This window comes from Molossus molossus, unplaced genomic scaffold (assembly GCF_014108415.1).
Source record: "Molossus molossus isolate mMolMol1 unplaced genomic scaffold, mMolMol1.p scaffold_m16_p_3, whole genome shotgun sequence".
NCBI classification, from domain to species: Eukaryota; Metazoa; Chordata; class Mammalia; order Chiroptera; family Molossidae; genus Molossus; species Molossus molossus.
Window position 1 is genome coordinate 36,367,904 of NW_023425366.1, and position 24,341 is coordinate 36,392,244.

Consider the following 24,341-nt stretch of genomic DNA (forward strand, 5'->3'; position numbering starts at 1 on the left):
GCATTGACCCCTCTCCACATTTCCTCAGGCTTTCTTTGGTCTTCACAACGTGTGGTTCCTGTCCTTCTATAAAGTAATAATTCCCAAAAATAAATATTGTAAGGGCCACAGCTCTGGGCTATCTTACCTGTGTCTGTGTCCCAACCCACCTGGGGCAACTATGAAAGTCAGGCATAAGGATGTGCTTGGGAGTCCTTCAGGGAAGTAAGCCCCACATCAAAGCATGAAGCCCACAGGGATGGCCACCTGCCAGCCCTGACGATGGGGGGAAGGGGAAGCCCTCCTGGGGCTGAAGGAGTGTGGAGAAAGAGGGGTATTATAATCAGGTGGTAGTATCTGGGTTCACTCATGTAACAAAGGGAATAATTCTAACACCAGAGTAGAGCAGAAGGAATAAAATAATAAACATGAATAGAAAGCAATTAAATAGAAAACAGAAAATCAATTAAACCAAAGGTATGTTTCTTGAGAAGATCAATTAAGAAAAAGAGAGAGAAGACACAAATTACTAGTATCATGAGTGTCAAAGGGGCATCACTACTGACCCAACAAACAATAAAAAGATATAATGAAACATTATGAACAACTCCATGACTTAGATGAAGTGAACTTACTTCTTGAAAAATACAAAATATTGAAAGATATAAAATACCAAAGCTCACGCAAGAAGAAATTACAAACTTAAAAGTCCTATACCTTTTAAAGAAATTAAACTTATATTTAAAACTCTTTCTATAAAGAAAGATAAATTCTAGAAAGTGTTAAAGGAAGAAATAATATTTATTCTACTCAAACTCATTCAGCATGAAGCCAGTATTACCTTGATACTATAACCTGACAAAAAACTAAAATAAATAAAACTATCATCATACCTTTCAAGAAATTAGGTCTAAACATTTTAAACAAAAAATTTATTAAATCAAGTAAAAATGTGTATAAAAATGCATAATTACCAGATCATTACCTTATTTTAAAAACTTGAAAACAAAAACATGGAAAATAAAGAAATGTGATACAATAAAATTTTACATGACTATATTTAAATGACAAATTGTTTTGTGCTAACTCCTCTTTTTCATAAAATTCTATGTTATTATGCATTATATAATTGATTTATATTCCAAAGAAATGTAAAATACCTATGCTATGAGTTACATAATGCAGGCTATTTATGATCTTAGAATTATTTTTGAAACAAAGAGTCATGAGGTTGTTAAACTAAATTCTCAGTGGCATAAAGAGTTAAATTTCTCTAGAATTACCAAGAGCTCCCTTGGAGGTTTTATTCTATTTAGTTATAATTCTGGGGTTTATGTTTATAGTCATTTTACTGATTGTGAGATACTCAAAGTTAGTAAATTGTTCGTTATTTGTATTCAAGTACATTTTTCTGTATATTTCTTGTTTGAATTTGAACAGTTCCCTGCTATGTTTGGTCCCTTACCAAAGATAACATATGCACCTTTTCTTTCCAGCATGCACAGTTTGTCTTATTTATTTGATTCTCTATAAAAGTAACAATAGAGATTTTACAGTGTTCTAAACAGATTTCTAAATTTACACAGACCACTCTTCAGAATAAAAGTCCCTTCCCAGGAAAGATGAAACTATTAATGATGTGACATCTCCAACTCTGGAATTCGAAGACAAGGATCTTGAGGACCCTGCTCATCTGAAGGAGACATCTCCGAGTCAGACTTCAGATGTTCTGCTAGAATAGAGAGGGGCTCAAAACTTTCCAACTGGATGACAATCTTGGGAGCAAGCAGACAGAATGGCCTACAGCTGGAGGAGAGACCTTCTATGGAAATGTGCCCAGTAGTGCTCTGGTGGGGGCAGACCTGGACAACTTTGCTGGAACCCTGTTGAAAGTTCTGTCTGGTCAGGGTCTGGGACAACAGGTGTAGAAAAGATTAATTTAATAGAAAAGTCCTTAAAAGTCTTCTCACAGTGGAGATCTGCCAGAGAAAGCATAATGAGAATAGATCATAGTGTAGACGCCTCTCATGAGACAAGGAGAGACGGAGTGAAGAAAGCCCAAGTGCAGAGCAAAATAAGCATATTGTTGACAAGAGTTTTGTATGTCAAGAGTGTTTCAGGAGCAGGAACGACCAGTCTGTAATCAGCAGATTTGGTGATTCATGGGTGTCCTTCTCTCTGAGACACAGACCCCGGCCCTCTGATTGTGCTACAACCTACCTTTTGCATAAGAGTGATCAATGCTGTCCTTGACCTGAATGAAGTAGGAATACATCTGATCTTAGGATGAGGAACACATGGGTAGTTTCAAGAGAATCATTATTTTAGAAATGTACAAAATCAGGAGAGAGGGGGCAGCGTATCCAGCTCAAGCATAATAACAGAGCAGAAGCCATTCACTCCCTATCATTGACGAGTCATCAAAGGTCATCTTAATCATCATTTAGTGCAGACTGACATCCTCACTGGGGAGGAAAGGCAATCATACCCAAGATTCCACCCCTGCAAATTGCATCAACTGTCCACAATACAAGAAAGAAGTCAAGGAACTATGACTTGCAGTCTCCCTAACCTGACTCTGTGCAGGGGACGTGCAGAAGAGCAAATACTTGGCTAAAGGCCAGACCTCCTTATGTCATGTTGACCTCAAGGAAGTAGAAATGTGGGACTCTCTCATTAAGAGGGACCTCTCTACACCTTATCAGGTCCCTTTAGTTCCTCATGGTGGCTATCCATCAAAGGGTTGAGAGAGGAGTGTGCAGTCCTGTGCCTGGGTACAGAAAGCCCCTGGTACATTTTCACTGTGTTGATTGTAGGAAGCATGGCATGGGTGGTGGGATTTCAGGGAGGAAGTCACTGGCATGCCATGACCAAGAATATGAGCCCAAAGGCCAGGTTGATGGTACAGAGAACAAATGACTTTCTGACTTGGTGGAGCCCCATTATCTATATTTAATTTTCTCCAAGAAGCTGGAACTTGTTCAGCTCCAAGAATCTATTAGAATGGGCTCTATCCTTTGAAAGTGATGTGGGTATTGGATGTCTAGAGTGCCTTGGCCATGCTTCTTTCCATTTGCCTGTACATGAACTCCGAGCTGTTGCTATTACCTATTGTTTTCTCCCTCCACATTTGACACCAACCATCATTATTCCTGGTATGAATTAACTTTATCTAAAGTAAAATCATTCCATTTCATCCAGACAATAAGCTCAAAGAGTAGCTTTGGGGACACTCTACAGCTTGGCAAAACCCCTGAGCCCTGCTGTCCAGGTGGTTTCCTGGAGGGTGTCATGCTCCCCACCGCTATCTGAACTTGTGTGCTCAGGTCTCAAAGCTAATGCTTCATGGCCTTGGAAGGACCTCCAGGGACCTACAATGCTCAAGTCTCAGAGCTAATGCTTCTTGTCCTTGAAGAAACCTCCAGGGACCTACCGATGCTGCCTAAGAAGGAATATGGTACACTGTTTATTAACCATACTCTGTGCCAGGTGAGAACAAGGACCAAAGCATTACTCCTGATGTCCAAACCCTGACCCTCCTCTGCCTGCCCAGATATGCTGCCTCAGACACAGTGCCCAAAGGACTAGCTTCTGGAATTCACCACCACCAACTAATTTCTTATATATTTGTGGGACCATGTGTGCTCCCCCAGCTGCATGACTACAAAAGGAGGCTTTGATGGGTGGGACGTTGGCCTGGAGTAACAGGGAAGTTGGAGAAAGATGCATTCTACATCTGCAGCACCAAAACGCCCCCGAGGGAACCACCTAGATGTGCACAGGACATGTACAAGGTACATGGTGTTCTGATCTCCACCTTCTCTACTTCTTCTCACCTGCCTATTCCCAGGAAGTAAATGGAAATACGGACATCATACCTCCTCCAGCAAGAGAGGTGGCTATCAACCCTTAGGTTGGCAAGTTGCCATGCTTTGTATAGACACTGATGTAAATGACTGCATTGACCACCCCTACATAACCCACACTGTGGAGACAGCAACCCAGCCCTGGACTCTGAGCTACCCAGCTGGGAACAGGGGTCACTGACCAAGCGGGTGAACAGTGCCAACCCAGCTGTGAGGATCCCAGCCTGGGCAGATCCTGTGCTGCTGGCAGAATAGGGTCCTCCATGCTGGTGGCTGCCTTGTCCAGCTGGACCAATGTATCAGATAATTGCTGACCCAACCTTTAAGTCAAGGAAACTCAATTGAGAGGTAGGTTTATCATGTAAGAGAACCTACACATTAGAACAAAGCACAGGTTATAGTCAACACTGGGTGCAATTAGCTAGAGTCACCATCAGTAATGGGTTCTAGTTCGAAAAGTGGTAGGGGGGGTGGGCATTGGCAGGAAGACCTCACCACCGGAATGAGGTCAAGTGCAGTATGTCATGGTGCTCACTGCATAAGTCTCCCTATTGGGAAACAGGAGGTTTTCTTAGGAAAATGATGCTAAGAAACAAGGAAACTACCTTGGGGTGGCCAGTCAGCCTCCAGCCATCACCAAATGAAGTTCTTACAGCCTCACAGAAGCAGCCAGCTAAGGAGAGTAGGCCTATGTTAGAATTATTTTATTTCTAGTAAGTGGTCTAAACTGCAGACTTGACTCCTGATCCCATCAGTCCTGGTGGCATCAGAGGGCACCAGCCCTGGGAAATTTCTTACCTGGGAAACCTCAGCACCTGTTGACCTGCCCTAGTTAGTGGATGTTTTCCGCATCAGACACAGGTAAGACCGGTAAATCCAAAGTGGCTGACAGACCAATCCAAGGAGAACACTCGCCTTCCTGGCCCCGAGTACCTGCTGGAAGCGAAGGCCTGGACCCGTGTCTTCCCCATTCCCCATAACAACACTTGAACCCCTCTGGGGACTTTATCCTAATCCCGTCAAGTGCTCTGAAATTTAGCGGCCCTGAGCTGCATTTGCTCCATGGTCTCAGGCTAGAGGAGATGAGTTGGGGAAGCACACAGGTGTGAGCCGGTGGGAAACTGCTCCTGTCTTGTCTCCAGGATAGGAACACGCTTACATATAACTTTGACTCAGCTAATCCTCCATACAAGTTCAAACAATTTACGCAGCATTTTCCTCTAAGCAAATGTGAAATTAGCTGAATACACTGAACCCAAACCAGCCTGCTTGCTTCAGCAGGTGGCAGGGTCAGAAATATGTGTCCAAACTGGGGAGATTTGCATTTCACGAGAAAGAAAAGGAGCTCAGAAGTGAGCACGTTTTTGCCTTATTCACCCACTGGGAGAGGATCTGCTCATCCCTCTCAAAATGACAGAGGAACCTGGTCCGCCTGCGGCCCCTCACCCAGCAGTCCGGTCCTGTGCCCATCGGAGCCGATGGTGGGACCTCCCCCAGGAAGGGCCTGCCTCTCTGTGACGTCAATCAACGTCTCTGTAAATTGGGATCTTATTTTAACCAGTAGACAATAGAATTTTAAAAGGTCTCAGAACAGGATTAACATACTGCTATCATGTCGTGTTCTGATTTACACGAAGTTGGGTTTCTGTGAGAGTTCCTCAGGAAATACCTACTTGATATGTGGAGCAAACCTCAACTGAGATTTCACAAAGAAACAACTTGACATTACTCAAACGGTATTTTCTTATTAACCAACAGAAACAATTGAGAAATGTTTCAAGTAAGTTCCATCTCTGTGCTTGAATACACATTGTTCATCGTCCTGTGTCAACAAGTGTAGTCTGCTGTTTTAGAGCGATTCCCATATGTTAATTTACTGAGTTCCCTTTCTGAAAGAGGATAGTTTCCTGACTGTTAATTTCAGTTGACAGGGAATGGCTTTGCTTTTCATTCTCTGTAAAATAATGTATTGTTGCAAAGTGATTTATAATAAACAGTATCTAGGAAAGAACTACAATACTGATTGGTTTTGACAACCAAAAATGCATTATTAATGAAATAATAACATTGGCAGCATCTTGGACGCAAGCGGACTGTGCAGAGTTTATTTTTCTGTTGAGAATCTAGGTCCTCGCTCTCCATTTAAAGCTTCTTGGAGATGGATGATCATTGCAGAGAATGTGAGGCACACGCCTGCTATGCTGAGTTCAAATGCGTCTGCGGTGAAAAGTGATTATTGTTGTCTTAAAGTGTAGCTAATGCTGTATTTCATTAACATTATTTTTCAGCTTTACTTAACTCAGTAAACCTTGATTATCCTAACTCACAAGACCCTCAAATCACACAATCTACAAGTAATACAGATATTTTTTTAAATGTCTGTTCTTTCTAGAATCCTAAATAGAACTACTATGAACAGTCAATACATAATGCAATGTATTCCATCCATAGCTGGCTCCAAATCACAGCAAGCAGAAAAATGGAATAATATAACGAAGTCTGAAGTAAAAGTCTGCATTATATCAATTTGTGTGATGCAAACAGGGAAGATAGTAATTTATCCCAACAAAATCCACAGTTCCACAATGCACCTCCGGTTGCACAGAGCTACAGAAAACTCTTCTGGTTGGATTAGGTAGTCAACTATTCCACATTTTAAGCCTCCTAATTGTATCAAGCATCATATTTTATTTTATCTATTCACTCCAATTTCTGTTACTTAATTCCCTGAAATATTTGTGCTTCCAGTCGAATTATGATGCTTTGTATAAAGTGCTGGCCTCCATTGGCGTTGGTTCCTATATTAATTGTGGTATGAACTTTATTGAATTTACTGAAGTGCTTTGCTGGATTGTCTCCAAACACTAACAGGCAAATGAAATTAAATAAAAAGGGTTAGCTATATTTCAGAGCATCATGTAAGTGCTTTAGAGCCCGGGTATAATTAAAGAGGCTGTAAAATAAACACAAGTACAAATGTCACTCTCACCTGAGCGCACCCGCGATTCGAGCAGAATTCATCACGGAGCAGGGCATCTGCCACAGGATGGAAGGGCACCTGATGGAAGGTGGGCTTCCACGCGCTTTACCCGCAGCCATGGCACTCCGAGTGTGTGTGTAAGGACTGCAGAGTAAGTCCTAGTCTTTCCACGGGACCTAGTCCTCTAGCTGGACACAGGAGTGTGCAGCGACCTGGACCATGTGTGAATACATTGCCCAAGGGTTCTACCCAGCGGTACCTTGTTCAGCACAGTATTAGATGTAGGAAACACTGCAAATGCAAACTCTTTGAGGTATCTCTTGTGTCCAAATGCCATTACCTAGGGAGCTGTATTTCTGCCTCGTTCATCTAGGCCCCAACCCCTAACAAATGCTGAGAACATAGTGAACATTGAAAAAATTAGTACATAGGTGAATGAGTAGACGAATAGCTAAGAAGCTATGAGAAAAACTTATTTTTACAAAATGGATAATCTTTTGGTGATTCAAAAAGTACCCTTATATGTCTGTCCATTGTGTCTGCTTATTTGGGTCTTCGCTTTTCTTGGAGAATGGCACACCTATTAAACATCTGCACAGCGCTCAGCACAACCAGGCTAGGGGTGCTGGTCAGGCATCGCTTACTGGTGGTAGTAGGCTGTGATTTTTGTTTTTCTTCTAAGGGACAATCCAATCCAGGTCGACTGCGTAGAACGGCTATAGGGAAGGCCCAATGTCTGATTTGTTGCTGTTGTTTGCTTGTTAATCCTCACCTGGAGATACTTTCTCCATTGATTTTTAGAGAGAGTGGGAGAGAGGTGGGCGGGGGTGGAGAGAGAGACAGAAACATCGACTGGTTGTCTCCTGCATGTGCCCCAACTGGGGCACAGAATTGAATTTGCAACCCAGGTACATGCCCTTTACCAGGAATCAAACCTGTGACCTTTTGGAACACAAGCCAAAGCTCTACCCACTGAGCCATGCTAGCAAGGGCCTGGTGTCTTATTTTGAAAGCTCTCCAGGCAATCCTGATGCACAGGAGCCCAAGGTGCACTGGAGACTGGAGGGAAAGGCAGCCAGGGCAGAGGACTTTGAGCTGATCCACACAGGGAACTGCCTTACTCAGGACGGATGTGAGTGGTGAATTGTCACCTGTGAGTGATACCATATGAGTGATGAAGCTGAGAGCTTGCGAGAACCAAGTCAGAAATAAGGTCATGGGCACCTGGGTGCAGCTGTGTTGGGTCATGAGGGTTCTGCCAGGGAGCAGCACTGTGGAGTGTGGGCTGGAGTGGGGGATACTGGTTTGGGGAATGGAAGCTGGGAGGGTGTATGGGTGCTGAACACATGTGTGAACAAGGAGAGAATATTATAGGTTCAGTGTTTTCCTGCAAGTCACCAAAAATGTGTCAGTGCAAGGAGCATGCCTGGAATAAAATGCCAATGATCTATCTCATTTTTATATACATGTAAATATATATAATATAATCTATCAATAGACATCAATTGATGTTATATGTTTTATCATACCTAACATAAATGATATGTATATATATTTACATATAATATACAATAATATATGTAATTTACATATGTATAATTGATTAAAAATTGTACAAGCTGGTTTCTTCTACAAGATGTTGGGCTATTGCATAAAATATTGTTGCCCACTAACACAATCATCTTAGTAAAGAACAAGGCCAACTTGTACGCAAACAACACATCCCCCTAATAAGTGGTTGGGAGCAAAGACCCCGCTGACTAATTCTGTGGAAGGCAGAAGACAAAGGGCATGACACAATGGGAATGGACGCCAGCGTGTAGCCTCCAGGTCCAGAGTCTGAAAGTCCACCCCTCTAAGAAAATCTAGAAGCTTCTACTTCTATAAGGAGATGGTCAGATTCCATCTCCATGCTTCTTGAGGTCCAGCCTCACACATGAACATAATTCCACACTTCCTAAATCCCAACCCTAGTCCCAGCTCAGTCCCAGTGAGCTCCTGTCAAGGTATTGATTGATTAAAAGATCAATGTACAGTGGCCTGGCTCTGCCCTCAGCCAGGACGCCAACATCAAAAGTCACTGTAAAAGCAGCCTAGAGCCCTGGCCAGTGTGGCTCAGTTGGTTGGGCATCATCCCATGCATCAGGAGGTAGCCAGTTCGATTCCAGGGGAAGGGCACTTGCCTGAATTGTGGGCTTGATCCCCAGTGGGGAAAGTGCAGGAGACAGGAGGCAGCCAATTGATGCTCTGCTCTCATATCAATGTTTCTCTCTCTTTCCTTCTCTCCCTTTCTCTTCTTCTCTCTCTAAACTATCAATAAGGTATTTTTAAAATAAATAAATGAAAGCAGCCTAGGCACGTGCCAACCAGGTGCAACTGGAAGTCCGTCATTTCTTTTTAGTTTGTATGTCACACTACATTCTTGCATATCATTTGTGCAATTTGATGATTTTTATATGTCCTCACATATATCAAAACTGATCATTACACCACTATTCACAAGAAACATGTAGAATTACAAGAAAATGTGTGCCCCACTGGTTGATTTCTCTCATACTTTTTGGATGGTTTTCTCATGTCATTTCCTGGGAAGTATAAAAAATTTAAAATTTTGGTGAATATAATTCATCACCTGCAAGGTCGGTTCTGATAGGGGCACCTTTCCCGCTATTCCCTCTCACTCCCTGTGGTGAACTCGGACGAGATGCAGCCTAGCAGCCCCCGGAGCTGAGATCGCATCGCAAGCAGAATGACGCGAGGCAGCGCGCACCCTGGAAGGGGCCAGCGTGTCTGTTCAGTGGGAGGAGCAGCTGCAGAGGAGCAGGGACGATAAATTCTGCTTTTCACAACGAGAGATGCTCACAGGTCACAGGATGTTCCCGAAAAATAAATAAGACACTGGGCTTAGGGGGAAGCTTTTCTACTTCTGCTTTACATCCTTTGTATTTAAACTTTCACCAACAGCATTTAATTAAACCTAGCCAATAAAAAACTGTATTTCAGATTTTGCTACCTCACAACAAACAAAGCTTACTGGCTTTGGGGTCTCAGCTCCTCACTCTACTTGGAAGACATGGGCTAAGACACCCACTCTGCTCCCTCGTCCTTCACTGCCTCGTTCCTGAACCTCACACAGTCCATGGCCCGAGTTCTCTTCTCGGCGCTCCGGTGAGCCAGGAGGCAGCACATGACTTGAAGTCCTTTGACAGATGAACTACAAACTAGTCTCATGTGCTGTTCAAATAACACGAAACAGAGAGGGCACTTGGTCTACCTTCAGTCTCCCATGCTGCCATGCCCAATAGTTTTCAACCATCTTATTAAAACATGGGACTGCAGTCATGGCTTCCTTGAGGTAAGCCTGGCAGAGCTGGTCACTTATTGGACATGAGGTCATGTTCAGTGGGAGAAACTGGGGGACAGTTCTCTCCAAAGCAGGTGTTGTGTAGCAGGGGTGTCACTTGTATCCCGGGAAACAGGTGACATGATGCTGGGAACACATCATTAGTCTCCTTTACTAAGAAGACCGGCACTGATTTGAGTATGTTTCCACACTGCTCTGCGGACACCCTCTCTGATGTAGCATAAATAATAAATACATGTGACCATGGTTAGTGCAGTGCAATTTTTTGCTTTCCTTCCCCTGGATGAGGACTGCTTTTGAGTTACATTATTATTTATTACAAGACACAGCTACAATCTCCCTTTCTTCTCCTGGCTCCAAAGCATGTGTATTTGGAATAGATGGTGCACAACATTTGTAATTCTGCACTTTCAAATGCACCGTGGGCATGCACACATGTGGACACACAACTCTGGCCAACGCCTGGTAATTAAGGCTACAGGACTGAGGACGCAAGGTCACCAAATCAAATGCATTTTACAATTGACCTATTTGAAGGAAAGAGGAATTGCTGAGCAGCATCCGGCTCCATCAATGGGTTAATAACTTTACGTGCTATTCTTTTTTGAAAAGGCTTATTTAAATGTTTATCAGTTGTGCGGAGAGAACCACGCTGGTGATTCGCTGGGGACGGCTCATCATTGCCTATGCATGGGAGCGTTGTCGGAAGATTAAAATAACATTGAGTATATTCTGTAAATGAAGGGGAGAACTAACAGAAGCCTCTGGAGTCCATTATAAATTTTAATAATACATCAAGGTAATGTAACTGAATAACCGATCTCTAAGGGAAGAAACACAACATTTGGCTAATATTACAATTTAAATTATGAAAACAAAAAGAGCTTTTAGTTAATCTTGTCTTTCTGCTTTTATTCTTCAGGCTCTTTTTTATTTTCCCTGAATCCAAAACACCATGTAAACAAATAAAAGTACGGGAGAAAATAAACAGTTTGGCATCTCAGTAGATTAATTAATGCGCTTCAGCCTTGGCACCAGTAGGCGAAAATTATGTGCATAAATAATATCACTAATTAAAAAGATGCAGATTAACATGCAAATAATGTTAATGAGGATCTGCCATTCCAGAGTGGATTCGCATAACATCAACAATTTAATGGGTTGGAAGGCTTGTGTTTGCATTACATTAATAAATTTCAAAGACCTTGCATACAAAAGTTCTGTTGGAGCCGCTGTGTCCCACTTGTGACTTGTAAATTCTGTGGGCAGTGGCGAGCGCTCCTCGGCAGATGCCAAAGTCATTATCTAAAAGACTGTTGAGAGGGTGCCACGTGCCAGCGTGACCAGCTGTTGGGAACTGGGCAGTAGGCTCCATCCCGTGCCAATTATTCATATTATTTGGGTAGTCTTGATATTTATTTAAACTGATTAATATTTTGTGCTCTGCATCTTGATCTGGAGGGAAATCACTTTAAGCAAGCAAAGTTTAAAAAAAAACAACCCTTATCAGCTTTTGATGTGTCCTGGAAGTTGAATACATAATGGAATTGATTAAGCAGACATGACTCCAAACCACAAACAAAAATAGCACAAAGTGTCTTTAATGATGTCACATAAAGCTGAAATACAGTGTTACGGCATCAGATGCTGAGTGGGTCACAATGCAGAGACTCCGTCTGCAAATAAAAAGGCCCGTGTGTTCCCTGGTGAGGGATGGTGCTTCTGTGGGTGCATTTTTAGGACAAAAAGCAAAGACTGAGGGAGGCCCAGTGAGTCCCTTCCTGAAACACCACATTACCTCTGAGGTTTCCTGGAAGGTCCTTGTCCTCCCCAGGTCGCAGGCTGGAGCCCTGAGGACCAGTTGTGCAGCGTCATGGTGAGTGGGGACGGTCTGGTGGCAGTTGACCACATGAGTCAACACAACGTCCGTCTTCGGAGGATGAGCTGTCCACGCTCACACTCTCCAGAGAGAAGCTGCTGTTAGTGGTCTGGGGACATGGGAATGATCTGGTGGCTGGTCCACATGAGCCAAAATCAACATGGTCTGACCAGTAGGTAACCAGGGCACGCCCCACCCCCAGTCGCTGTGGAATGAGCACAGGCTGGAGAGGCTCTGGGACAGCTCCACCCAGAGCCAGGCACTGTCTGCAGGAGGTGACAGGCCGCAACTGGCCCCTGCAGACGCCTCAGCTTGACTTGCTACCATCCCCAGCCACCCTGCCACCACATAACCCATTTCAGCAGCAAGATTCCAGGGCCCATGTCACACGGTGTGTCCGCTGGCCTTCAGAGTGGTCCTCAGAAGCCAGACAAGGCAGCCCAGGGCTCCCTCGCCGTGAGGCGGGCTCCCCTGCCTCACTGTGCTGCATGATTTTGAAGGTGCGGAGGGTTAGGAGAGCGGAGGCTCCAAGGACTGCAAATTTCAGATTTTATTCATGTTCTCAATCCTGCCAATTTAGATACCCTCCAGTGAAACAAACAAACAAACAAAACTAGAGCGTTAAGAGTTTCAAATCCAGCACAATGTGGCCACTTCCCCAGGACCCGGCCTGTTCCCAGCTCTCTCACACCCACCGAGGGTGAGTGATAGGGGGTCCCACACCCCAGAATCTTGACACATAGATCGCGGTGGACTATGGAAGGGATCACACAGGTGCAAGCATGTTCAGCCATTTACAAAGTTCCTTCCAGGAGAAAGTGACGTTCACGTCTCTGCGAGGCCAGGTGCTGCTTGCGTTGTAACCTGAGGAAGGAAGGCAGGGGTGCGTCCTGCCCTTCCCTGTAGCTAGAGCGTCTCACAGGTGCCAGGCTCTCCGCGTGTGCTCCCAGAGGCTGGTGAGCCGTGAAGGTAGTCGGCAGGACATCGTATCGGGTATGGCAGTCAATGTATTTAAGTCATTGGCATCTTGACCATTAGTGAGCGTGAACTGTGTGCCTGGCACTGTATGGAGCCCTGCTGATGCATTAGCCCCTTTATTCTCACCACAGTCTGTCTCCCAGGACTCAAAGATGTTCTCACTCCAGAATTCCCACCCTTTCTTCCAGCCGTCCACCTGCCATGATATGGCTCTTGGTGTTAAAACCAAGAGGGTTGAGAGCTGAAGGAAAGAATACCATGCATGCCAACTCCAGGCCAGTATTTCCGCTGTGGTGAATTGACTGAGCCATACGGAGTCAGCTGTTCCCTAACGAATTTGTTCTAAGGAGAGTGCTCATTGATCCTGCATACTCCAACCTGGATGGTCAACCTGGATTTACAGTTTACACCCGATGTTGAGAAAATGGTGTGCTTTTCATCACTAATTTCCAGATTGGGTACAATGAACATATACATAAATATATACATATACATATGTGTATGCATATACATGTACATACGAGTGACAATTATTAGGTACATGTTTCAAATACACAAATTACATACTGGTAGAGAGGCCACTACTGACATATTTGTCAATACTGCTGAAAGTCTGGTTTAAGAGTTTAGGGCTTCCCTTTGCATATAGTAAAGATGTAAATGACGAATAAAGGATAGATACCGTATGCATTGTATGGCCACGCAGAAAACTGGATGAAGAATGCCATTCTGAAGTGGTACCTCCACCCATGCATTCAAGCAAGCTTCTACCACATCCTGAGGGTATCTGGGTAGATGGCAGGAAGCCTGGGTTCTCACTGAAGTTGTTTCAGGAATATCTGCTTTGCATTGGGAGAGAGGACAAAACTGGAGAGGAGAGGAGACTACAGAGAAAATGGACAAGGGGACTAGAACATTGTCGAAGGAGCCCCACCCCAGCATGGGTCACAGTGGAATGCGTATTTGTTAAATAAATGCAAGTTGACCCCTCTCTCTGGCCCCAGCATTTTGGCAATTTATCATTGTATGGAATTATCTGATTAAATGGCTATCCTACACCCTAACCCTCCCTACTCTGAGGCTGTGGAGGGCTATTTGGCCCCAGTATCTCATTCAACAGGCTAGAAAAGTAGACGAGGAAGGGAACACTGCCCCAGTCGAGGGACCCTCGCAGCGTCCTCAAAGCACCAGCCGCCTGGCAGCCAGCCCGCCCCACCCTCTTCCAGCTGAATGTGTCTGACACTCCCACTTCAAAGGTGCTGTCCCTTGAGCTTATACAAGCAGGTGCAGGAGAAATCAGTCACCAGATGCTCCCATCCTCCAGGCCCTTTCCGGGCTGTTTCTCCCAGGTGTCTACTCCTTTCCTAGGTCAGCACTTCATGTCCAGTGTGAATATGACACTCAGATGGGGCTCTAGGCAGAATTATTCACAGAAACACAGACTTCGGCACCTGAAAGAGTCATTCGTCTTCCACACTGTCTGGAGCAAGGCCCCTCTAACTGGAGACGTAGCCTCCCCTTCCCCCGCTGTCCCCCGGGAGCGGACCTGCGTGTGGCCTGCTGCAGAGGTGACTCTGCCGCAGAACTGGCTGTCCCATCTCCGATTTTCCTTGGAAAGTTCAGGAACCATCTCATCAAGCTTTTGGACTTGGTGTATAAAATGCTTCCCTGTTTCCTTGTTAACCTTCTGTGTTTTGAAACAAGAATGTCCTATTTTAACCCAGAAAACCTAACCATCTGCAACAGCCCCAGCAGCGACAAAGGCATAGGACGTTTGGGGATGTGCTCACCTTTGAGTGGGAAGAAGTAAAAGGAATTCCCTTCTTCTTTAGCAACAGGTGCGTGCGAGGAGGTTCTAAAGAAACACTCTTTCATCCCAAGTGTGTTTCTGCTCACGAAATCCGTTCTTCAGGTGCCACAGAAATGCCACCTCCTCTGAGAGGCCCTCCGTGCCTGCCCTTGCCCGGGACCAGATGGCCCTGCTGTGGCTGCCTATCCTTGTCATGCTTCCTACGTCAGCCATCCCAGGGACTGGAGGGATGAGTCCCCCAAACAGTGCCGTTAAGCCCCCTGCCATTTTCCTGAAGCAAATGTTTTCTACTCACTTTTCTAAAAATAAGGACAGAAAACTAAACCCTCAAAATATAAATATTCAATTTAAATTTTGTCAATTTTTTTTTTTAGGTGACTACCATGTCTGCAGTAGAAAAATAAAGTTAAAAATTGTTTGCCGGACTTGAATATAAAGCGATTCAATGTCATTAAGGACCAGAATTTCCCTTAAAGATTTAAATTATCTCAGTTGGTCATCAACACGTCCCAAGTTAGCCAGATGATTCTCAACCCTTCATTTCACTAACTACCTTCCAATAGGGCTTGCTGGGATTGGAGCTCCGCAGAACCCAGCACACCCTCCATGCCAACCTTCTCCATTGCTGGTGCCCCGGCCCTGCGCTCCTGGGCATCACCCACAGGAGGAGAGATGTGGCCAACATCCACTGCTTCCTGCAGACTGGCAACTCCGTGAGCCTCCCTTGTTGTCCGCTTTTGGGGGCCCATACTCACTCAGAGAGAACGATTGATACTCAGTTGCTCACTTTCTCAGTGCTATAGCCGTTAAGCTGAACGTATTTTGCTACCTCCTGCTGTTGCCAGGGAGAAATGAAACATTGGAGGTCCTGGAAGCCTGCGTATCATTCAAATTCAACGATGCTCCTGAAGTCAATATTTCTAATGCTAATAGGTGGTAGCCGCCACGTATTAGTGTTTCCTGGGCCCCAGACAGTGCACTGAGCACCAGGCACCACTGAGAAGTCCTGTGGGAGAGGCGGGGCCGCTGCGTTTTAGAGACGAGCAAACCTGATGGATGGGTCAAGTGTCCCAGTGGCAGAGTGGTCACCCGGGAGAGCTGGTGTGGGGGGACAGTAGTAGCACCCAGGGGCTCGGCCGCAGCACTGCGAGGGGCTGTGGGGCAGCCAGAGAGCCAGGAGCGGGGAGGGTGGAGAGAGGAGGCATCAGACACATGTGGCCGCCAGGAGGAGCGGACCCGGTGTGGGCCACGCTGCCTGCCTGCGTTCTCACGTCCCTGCAAGCGGCAGGCGCTCCATCTGACACTCCCTTGCCCCAGTTCCTCCTGTCAAAACCCTTTCCAGCTGATGGGCTCTCATCAAAGGCAGACTCTCCCATGAGGCCTTGAACACAGCTAGGCATGACCTTGTCTCCTCAAACTTGCAGAGCCCTCGCCAGCACCCCAGGGCACCCCTGCCCTGCTGCCTTATGTTGTAATTATTGGTTAGCAGTTCAGTTCAGGTCAGCAAATACATGCAGGGCACTGCTGTGTGCTGGCGCTGGCCATGCGGAGTGGAGGGAGAAACGGCAGGGCTGTCCACGGGCCTCCTCTGTGGGCTGGTCGGCTCAGAGACACGGAGCTCTGGGACACGGGGCGTGTCCTCCGAGGGAGCCCCACAGGGACACTGGGCCTGGGGCTTCAGGAAGGGACCCCAGAGCCACCTGCTGGGAAGTCCTGCAGCATGTCATCCAGCTGCATGACGGGGCGGGGCTTCCCAGGACAGCAAGCAGAGGAGGGAAGTTTGGCAGAGAGGAGAGTCGGACTTCACGGCGTGGGGTATGAAGCAGAGAGCTGGACAAGCAAGGGCTGCGAGAGATGCGGGTGGGCCTTGGGGCTCGTGCTCAGGCTCCCCTCCATCCTGCAGGTGACAAGGGCCACGGAGGACCTCTGAGTGCGGCTGTAAAATCAGGTTTCCATTGCGGTGAATCTCTGGTGAGGATGGAGGAGGAGACCTAGGGAACAGGATGTCAGTGGGCACCGCGGTTTGGCCGGGACTCTGCTTCCCCACTAACCGGAGGCCACATCCTCTCTGTGCTTCCGTCTCTCTGCCTGGCCACTGGTATTTACATCCCTCGAGAAGTCAACACGATGACAAAATGTGTTGATGTTGCTCCAGGATTTGGCACAGAACCTGGTTGTTTGTAGGAAGCAATTTGCACACGATTGTGAGGTCAAAAGCAGAAATCCCAGGGGGATGTGAGTGCCCAGGAGGGTGGCCGTGTTTCCCTCCTGCATTGCCCTGCACATTGAGTGAGGGGAAGGACCAAGTGCGTTATTCTTACCCCTCACTTTCTGCTCTTCCTTTGTCAAAATTCACGTCCCTGGGAGATAGGTGGGTGCTCAGGTTGGCGTGCAGGGGCACCTGGAAGGATGAGGACATGGTGAAGATCCCATGGGCAGGTTGGGGGTGCTGGGGGCTGGGATGACGCTTTAGCAATGTCCCTCCCTGAGGATGGGGTCAGGCCTTTTGTCCATTGACCAGTCATTGAACGTCACTGCCCTGAGACTGCTTCCCGCCCTGGTGGAGGCATTTCTAGAGAGGGACGGAGCAGGAAGTTAGCAGCAATGTCCATGGAAGTGAGGACAAGGTCTCAGTCCTGTCAGTGGGTTTGGTGGCACAGGAGCCGCGGTCCACCCCTTGCCCTGCTCGGAGTCACTTGCTCCTGGCACCGATTCCGCCTCCTGGGGCACAGCCCCTCCGGATGCTGCTCTTTGCCTCTCCTGGCGGAACGTGCAAGAGGCAGGTGAGGAGGGCGAGCTGCAGCCCCCGCCGTGCTGGACTCAAAGCCGCGAGTGATCACCGTCTTGTTCCACTGCGCATGGCAGAGCCCTCACCCTCTGCTGACAAGGCTGTAAGCCTCTGACATACCTGGAGGAGGGACCACAGCCTCATCCTGGGTGGTCTCATCTTCGGGTGACCATGTTCTTCTCAGGTGTGACTGCAGCATTGGTCCACTTACTGTCCAGCTGAGCCTGGTGAGTTTAAAAGGTGCCCGAGAGGATCGGCTGGGTGCCAGAGCATCACCTGTGCTCCCAGGGGTTAACAGCAGAGTCCTCTTCCTGCCTTTGCCAAGGGGTGACTCCTTTCCTTGCTTGTTGGTATCTTGTCACAGGGACCCCAGTGCTTCTATCTGACAGTCAAGCTAAATGTCTAATGGCACTCTTGTGAGTCTCTGTGTGTGAACTATGAATACTGGGCCCTCAGAACCCACAGTTATAGAACAGAAAGTGCAAATGCCCAGAGGTGGTCACTAGGCACGCTGGTCAGACGGGCCACTCTGACTACCACCCCTAGGATTCTATTGAGGGTGAGGCCCATCTAATTGGTGTACAGACAGCGTCCGGGCTGCTGGTGGCCATCCCCAGGGGCATCTCCTAGCTGGCGTCTCAGCTGCATCTTCACAAGGTTGATCCTCACTGTATTAGGGGGCCAACTTCCCACACTGAACTTTCTTGACTGTAAAGTGGGACCCTTGGTCTGCAGTGATGTTAGCGGGATCCCACGCCGGTGCCCAGGCCCTGGGAAGGTATTGGACAGCAGTGCTGGCTGAGGTCCTGCCAGCAGGAAAGGCAGCCCTCAACCAAGAATATGTGTTAATTCCAGGCAGGAGAAATATTTGTCCAAAGGTTGCGTCAACTTGACACCAAATGTGCAGTTGGTCTCCGAGGCATGGTGCCACGTGAGTGCTGGTCAGTGCCGAGTCAGTATTGGTCTGAGAGGCCGCTTGGACATCCCACAGCAGAAATAACTGGGACAGCCGTGGCAAGTGAGATCCCAGGCTGTGGGGTCCATGCTGAGCCTCCCTTCTTTCCACTACTGCTGGTCCATTCATGAACCCACTGCCCATAGCTGGTGTCAGTTGGAGAAGCCGTTCTGTTGGGTTGTTCTGTGCCTCTCCCACTGTGGATGCCCCTGGATGGACATCAACAGGCCACACAATGACTTCACTTCAATTCCAATCCCACAGGTTCATCCATATGCCTCGGCCCCAGGTCTCTCTGCATCTGGCATCTCCTGCCAACCCTTGACTACCCAGCTGAACCATTTCTTTGCCACTGCCTGTGAATCCACATGTATTTGCACCTTAGGCCACTTTACTTTCCAAATCCAAAAGCCAGAGTGTTGCCTGAGGCTCTACCCATTGGGAAGACGCCCCCTCACCGCTGTCCTTCAGGGCCACCCCGAGAGTGGCTGCTGCCCAGCTACGGTCCCTTCTAGTTTGCACACACAGGCCATTCGTGACCACGCTCAGCCTGTTTCTCCTTCATCAGCTTTTCCTTCGTCATTAGATGTGAGCCGAGTGAGAGGTGCTGGTGCACCGCTGGTGGAGACGCCAGGGCCCAAGCCATTGGCGCTGCAACCTACTGGCTCGCTGCAGCCCGGCTGAGCCCCTACCACCTTACAAGGGGTTACTGCCGAGCCCACCAAGTGGGGGCTGCTGGGTGTGGCAGACGCAGCCCAGGGGCAGCTCTGGTGTTATGGCCCCTTGATATGAGCCCAGCAGCACCCAGGAGACTCTCATCTGTGGTAGAAAGTGGTGGGTTCCTGAGCCCTGGAGTCCACGATGAGATTTTCCTGTGGGTGTTAACTTGAGCTCCACACAGTGTCACTTCTCCCCAGAGATAGCTCTCATGACACCCGTTCTGCCACCTCGTGTGGCCCACCCACAGAGGTGCTTGCATCACAACCTAGCTGCTGCAGAGTCCCCTCTTCCTCTGGGCCCTGCTCAAAGCTGGCAGCCTCGGTGACACTGGACACGTGGCTCAGAAACTCCCCAGGTGAGGAACATGAAGAGACCTTCCCGACACTGTGCCTCCTTCTTAAGGAAGAGAAGGTAAGACGCAGTGATTTTTTCTTTACTCTGAAGAGGATGCCTGAACACACCCCAGACACCCGGCCCTAAAACATCACCTTAATGTGGCAGACTCTTCATCTTTGTTGGGATTACCTCCCACGCTCTGAAACACACAAAGCTCTTGATTCATTGTGTTCATCTGTATATTAACATCATGTCAGTGATGGAGTAGACCATCGATATGTCCTATAAAGTGACTGGATGGTCCAGGTCTCTTCGAACTATATCATAACAGAAGGTGAGAGTTCGTGTAACCCTGGAGCAAAACCGAAAGTGTGCATTGTTGCCCATTTGGCTTCTGGTCCTCCTTTTTGAAAAAAAAAAAAAAAAAGCACAATAATGCATCTTCTAGATCAGGGGCCACCCGCTATGTGCCTGAATCCATTTGCCTCTGCTCTAGCAGAGACACCCCACCTGGCCCTCAGGCTCCTCCCTGGTTGACTTGGCAGTGTTCTCTGGAATATGCCTGATTTGTGTGGAGGCCAGACTGCAAATTCGTTGGGGACACGTTGGGACCACCACTCCCTATACTTTGGTCTTACAGGGGCACTGATCCCAGCTTGGTTTGCTGTGTTGTTTTGAATTTACTGCTCTGGCTTGCGTAGGTCTCCCCACTATGACAGCTGATCATGCAGGTCAGGGAACCAGAGTGCATCCAGTTATTCAAAGGGGGCTGGGGCGGCTCATGGACACAGCAGCGCCAGCCTGAGCCGACTCTAACCGGGACTCGATTTTATTACACATGTCTCCACTCTCTCATGTCGATGCTTCAGGTCCCTGGCTATCAGCATCCACTCAAGCTCCGTGACAAGAGTCCTCAACACGCTTGGGGTTTCCCTTCCCTGGCGTAGTTGCCAGGAAAGCTCCGTCGGTTTGCCTTGGGAAGGCCTCGGGAGCCGTCATCGTGTCCAGGCGCGGTTGCTGGCTGCGCTCATGGGCACACGGCCTCTTCCTTAGCCAACTCATTCTGGGGCGAAGAACGGCTTCTGAGCCAGGGGTTGTGACTTTGTATTGGGACAGTTGCCTGCAACCCTGAGAGTATTCTGCCTTGCTTTTTGTGTGTAGACGGAAGGATGCCCTTGTTGGCCACCCTGCCACCTTGCCCTGGTATGCCAGTTTTTCTTTCCATTTCCATAGCTCCCGCCAATGGGGCCATCCTGGCTCTCACTCCAACCTCCCTTGGCCCATGTTAAGTGAACCCACCATGGGTCTGGCAGGAAGCCCCATCACCTGCCCCTCTCATCCCAGGGCTACCAGGGTCCCAGCAATGTGATGTCATCTCCTAAAAGCAGCCTGGTGTGGAGCAGGCAGCCACCTCCGTGCATCTCCTTGGGGAACACAGGGGCCTGGCAGGTTTTCTGACCATGCTTAGCTTATCTACCCACTACGCTTATCCTCCGAGCCCTCTGAGCCCTGCTCCACCGTCTGCCCTGGAGACGGCTATTTCTGTTTCCCGTAGTGCGGGCCATCGCCTCTTCCAGGCTTTCCACGGGCCCGTACGGCAGCGCGACAGCACTGTCCCCTGGGGGTCTTTGCCTGGGTGTTCAATGCCACTTTGTGGGACAAGGCCCCTGTTTAGATGAACTCTCCCTTACTTAAGTTTATATTCCATGCTCCTTAATGAGCCCCCTGGGGACCCAGCCTCATGTTTAGGCCAGCTCCCTGTTGAGGGGTCCTGTCCTCCCCTAGCAGGCTCAGCTAGCCCCTGGGCTGGGTAGAGCACACGAGGGGGACACTTAAGTTTATGGGCACTTGGGCGTGAGCACGAGTGTATGTGCACATGCCTGTGTATCTTGCAGAGAAGCCTTGGGACCCAGCCTCATCCTTAACTGGGGTGAGGGTGCTGGCTTCTAATAGGGAGGAGTGGGCCACTTCTGAGGGTCCAGGAGTTACGACAATGCAAGATTTCCAAGTACAGAGACTCAAACGTCCCCACCTAAGTCTTGTGTCCCATTCCTCACCTATTAGTGCGGGGCCTGCCCCTGTGTCTCAGGCCTGCTGGAGTTGAGTGTTGGACCTGTTCAAGGACTCTGTTACCCTTCCAAGTCCTGGAGCTGGATGCCCATTTCCTGCCCACCCAGTGCGGCTGAGCAGAGGCCCTTTGCATGGGGCAGGGAGCCGCTCTGGCTTTGACACTGTGCCTGGAAGTGGGGATCAGCCAGCCCAGCTTTCCCCGGGGCCTCGACCGCCTCTGTGTCCACCGTCCAGGTCTCGTGTCTCGGTGCCACCGTCGATCTTGGTGGAGTCCACCCTATCCTCCTCCACTGGGCAGTATCTTTGAGGACACAGCATGGAGATACAACGGTATCAGACTAAATGTTAACAGGATGGATACGGGACAGTGAGTGGAAGACAAAGAGATGTCTCCGTCTTAAAGGTGAATTTCAGAGTCAGTCAATCAGCCGCAGACAGACGTTTGTCAGTTTCTTTTGCCTGATGACTTCCTTTGTTCTCATCACACCAGAGACCCTCTAGACTTTGTCTTCTCTAGGCCTTTATGGAGATTGCCAGACGTTCTCATGGGCTTCTCAGAGGTGGAGGAACAATCTTTGCTCAATTCTGCTCTCATTTTGAAATGAAAGGGAAATACGATTGGCTGCAGAAGGTACTTGTACTTGTTCGCTGTACAAGTACATGAAATTAATGCTTTTTGCTTTTGGTTTTTAACAACATTGGGCTGCTCCCACCCAAACCCGAATAAAGATGCCTGGAATAAATATTTCATGTTCCTCCCCTGCCCCGCCACCCCCACCCCCACCCCAGACAAGGTGGTTTTTGAGTCCATGATGTCAGGGCTGCCCTTCTTATTTTCAACATTAGAGTCCTTTCCACCCTGATCCTGAGTAGAATCGCCTTTCTGTCTCCAAATATTCCCCTCCTCATTTGGCAATAACTTCAACAAAACTGTACTAGATCTTATTAGCTCTTTGGTATTATATTAACAATACTGTAAACTTACTAGCTCATTTAATAAATGCATTGTTTGGGGTCCCTTACAGGTTTTGTAAGCCATCTAAACTCAATTAAATATTAGAGTGGGTCAGGGACCCCTGAGCCTCCGAGAGATTCTGGTCCAGAGTGTCTGGTTCTCTTCCCCCGGCCCCACCCTCGCCGTGTTCATCTGCCCACCTGGCTTAACCTGACCCGTCCGGGGTCAGGGTTTATTTAATGGTAAAGCTGGGTCACGTGAGAAACGTAGATGTGTGACACGTCAAAGCTACTACACCTTCAACTCCAGTGACATCCGGAGTAGAGTCTGAGAAGGGGCTTTGCTATGCGGTCGGCGTTGATGGTCTACCGGTGAGACCTCCTGGAAGTGGGTTCCGTGTGGAATAGGACAACCCTGCCAGAGCCCTGGTGAAGCTGCTCCCGCCTCTCTCCTCAAGGACGTGAGTGCTGGAAACACCGCAGGGCTGTGCCATCAACGGCAGGCCTAGGAGCAAGGATGTCAGGTGGGGGTCCCCCTAGAAGAACTGAGAAGGAACGGGATTCCAAAGCGCCGTCCAAGGCGCTTCTCTGCCAAAAGCATGACATTCTCTACTTTCATTCAGTTCTTCATCTTTCGGTTGCTCAGGAAAAGACAGTCTCCCAATCTTTTCTTTATTAAAACATACCATACAGGACATTTTTTCACAGCCTGTACAGAATTTCAGACTTCTGTTTTGAAGCTTTCCTAAGAAAAATGACTGCACACAAATGACCCAGAAGACCTGTAAGCTCTCCAGCAAAGAATGTAAGTGGCAACAGAGAGTTGCTCAAAGCAGCACTGCACAGGCAAACAAAAAATAGTAATAGTCACATTTAAAATAAAAGTAAACAGTCCTGCCGGTGTGTCTCAGTGGATTGAGCGTTGTCCCATGGACTGAGAGGTCCCGGTTCTATTCCCAGTCAGAGCAAATCCCCGGGTTACAGGTTCAATCCCTAGTGGGGGGTGTGCAGGAGGCAGCCAATGGATGTTTCTCTCTCACACCGATGTTTCTATCTCTCTCCCCCTTCCTCTCTCTCTCTCTCTAAAATATCAATAAAAACATATTTTAAAACATTTTTTAAGAAAAATGGATAACATAATCGAAAACATGGCAAAATTGGATTTTTTTCTTTGAAAAGAGATTAACGCTCAGACTTATTTTTGATCAAACTGAGTTACTCACAACACTCTATGTAAAACTGAACGACCAAGGCATCTTCCCATTTCAGGAAGAACAAGGACTGCAGGGAACACAGGTGCACAGCTGTGCCTTCTGCAGGATACTTCACCTTGGGCCAGGGCAACAGGCCACCAGAGGCCCAGTCACCAATAAATGGGGACCCTCATGGCTTTCCTGGTGGAAGGAACATAAAGGAGGACTTGTGTGGAGGACTCTTTGTAAGTGCAGGGTGTCACTGGGGGTGGCCAAGCACTCAGGAGGGGTCTTACAGAAAGCAGACACCCAGGTGGTACCAGGAGAGGCCAGAGGCAGAACACACGAGGAACTGTCTTTGCTATGCTGTCTGAAACCCTGGCCAAGGAGACCTCAGGAACCATGTGGTCATCTGCTCCTTGTGCCTCTCAGAAGCAGTCGTTTTCAGGGTACACATTACCTATAACTC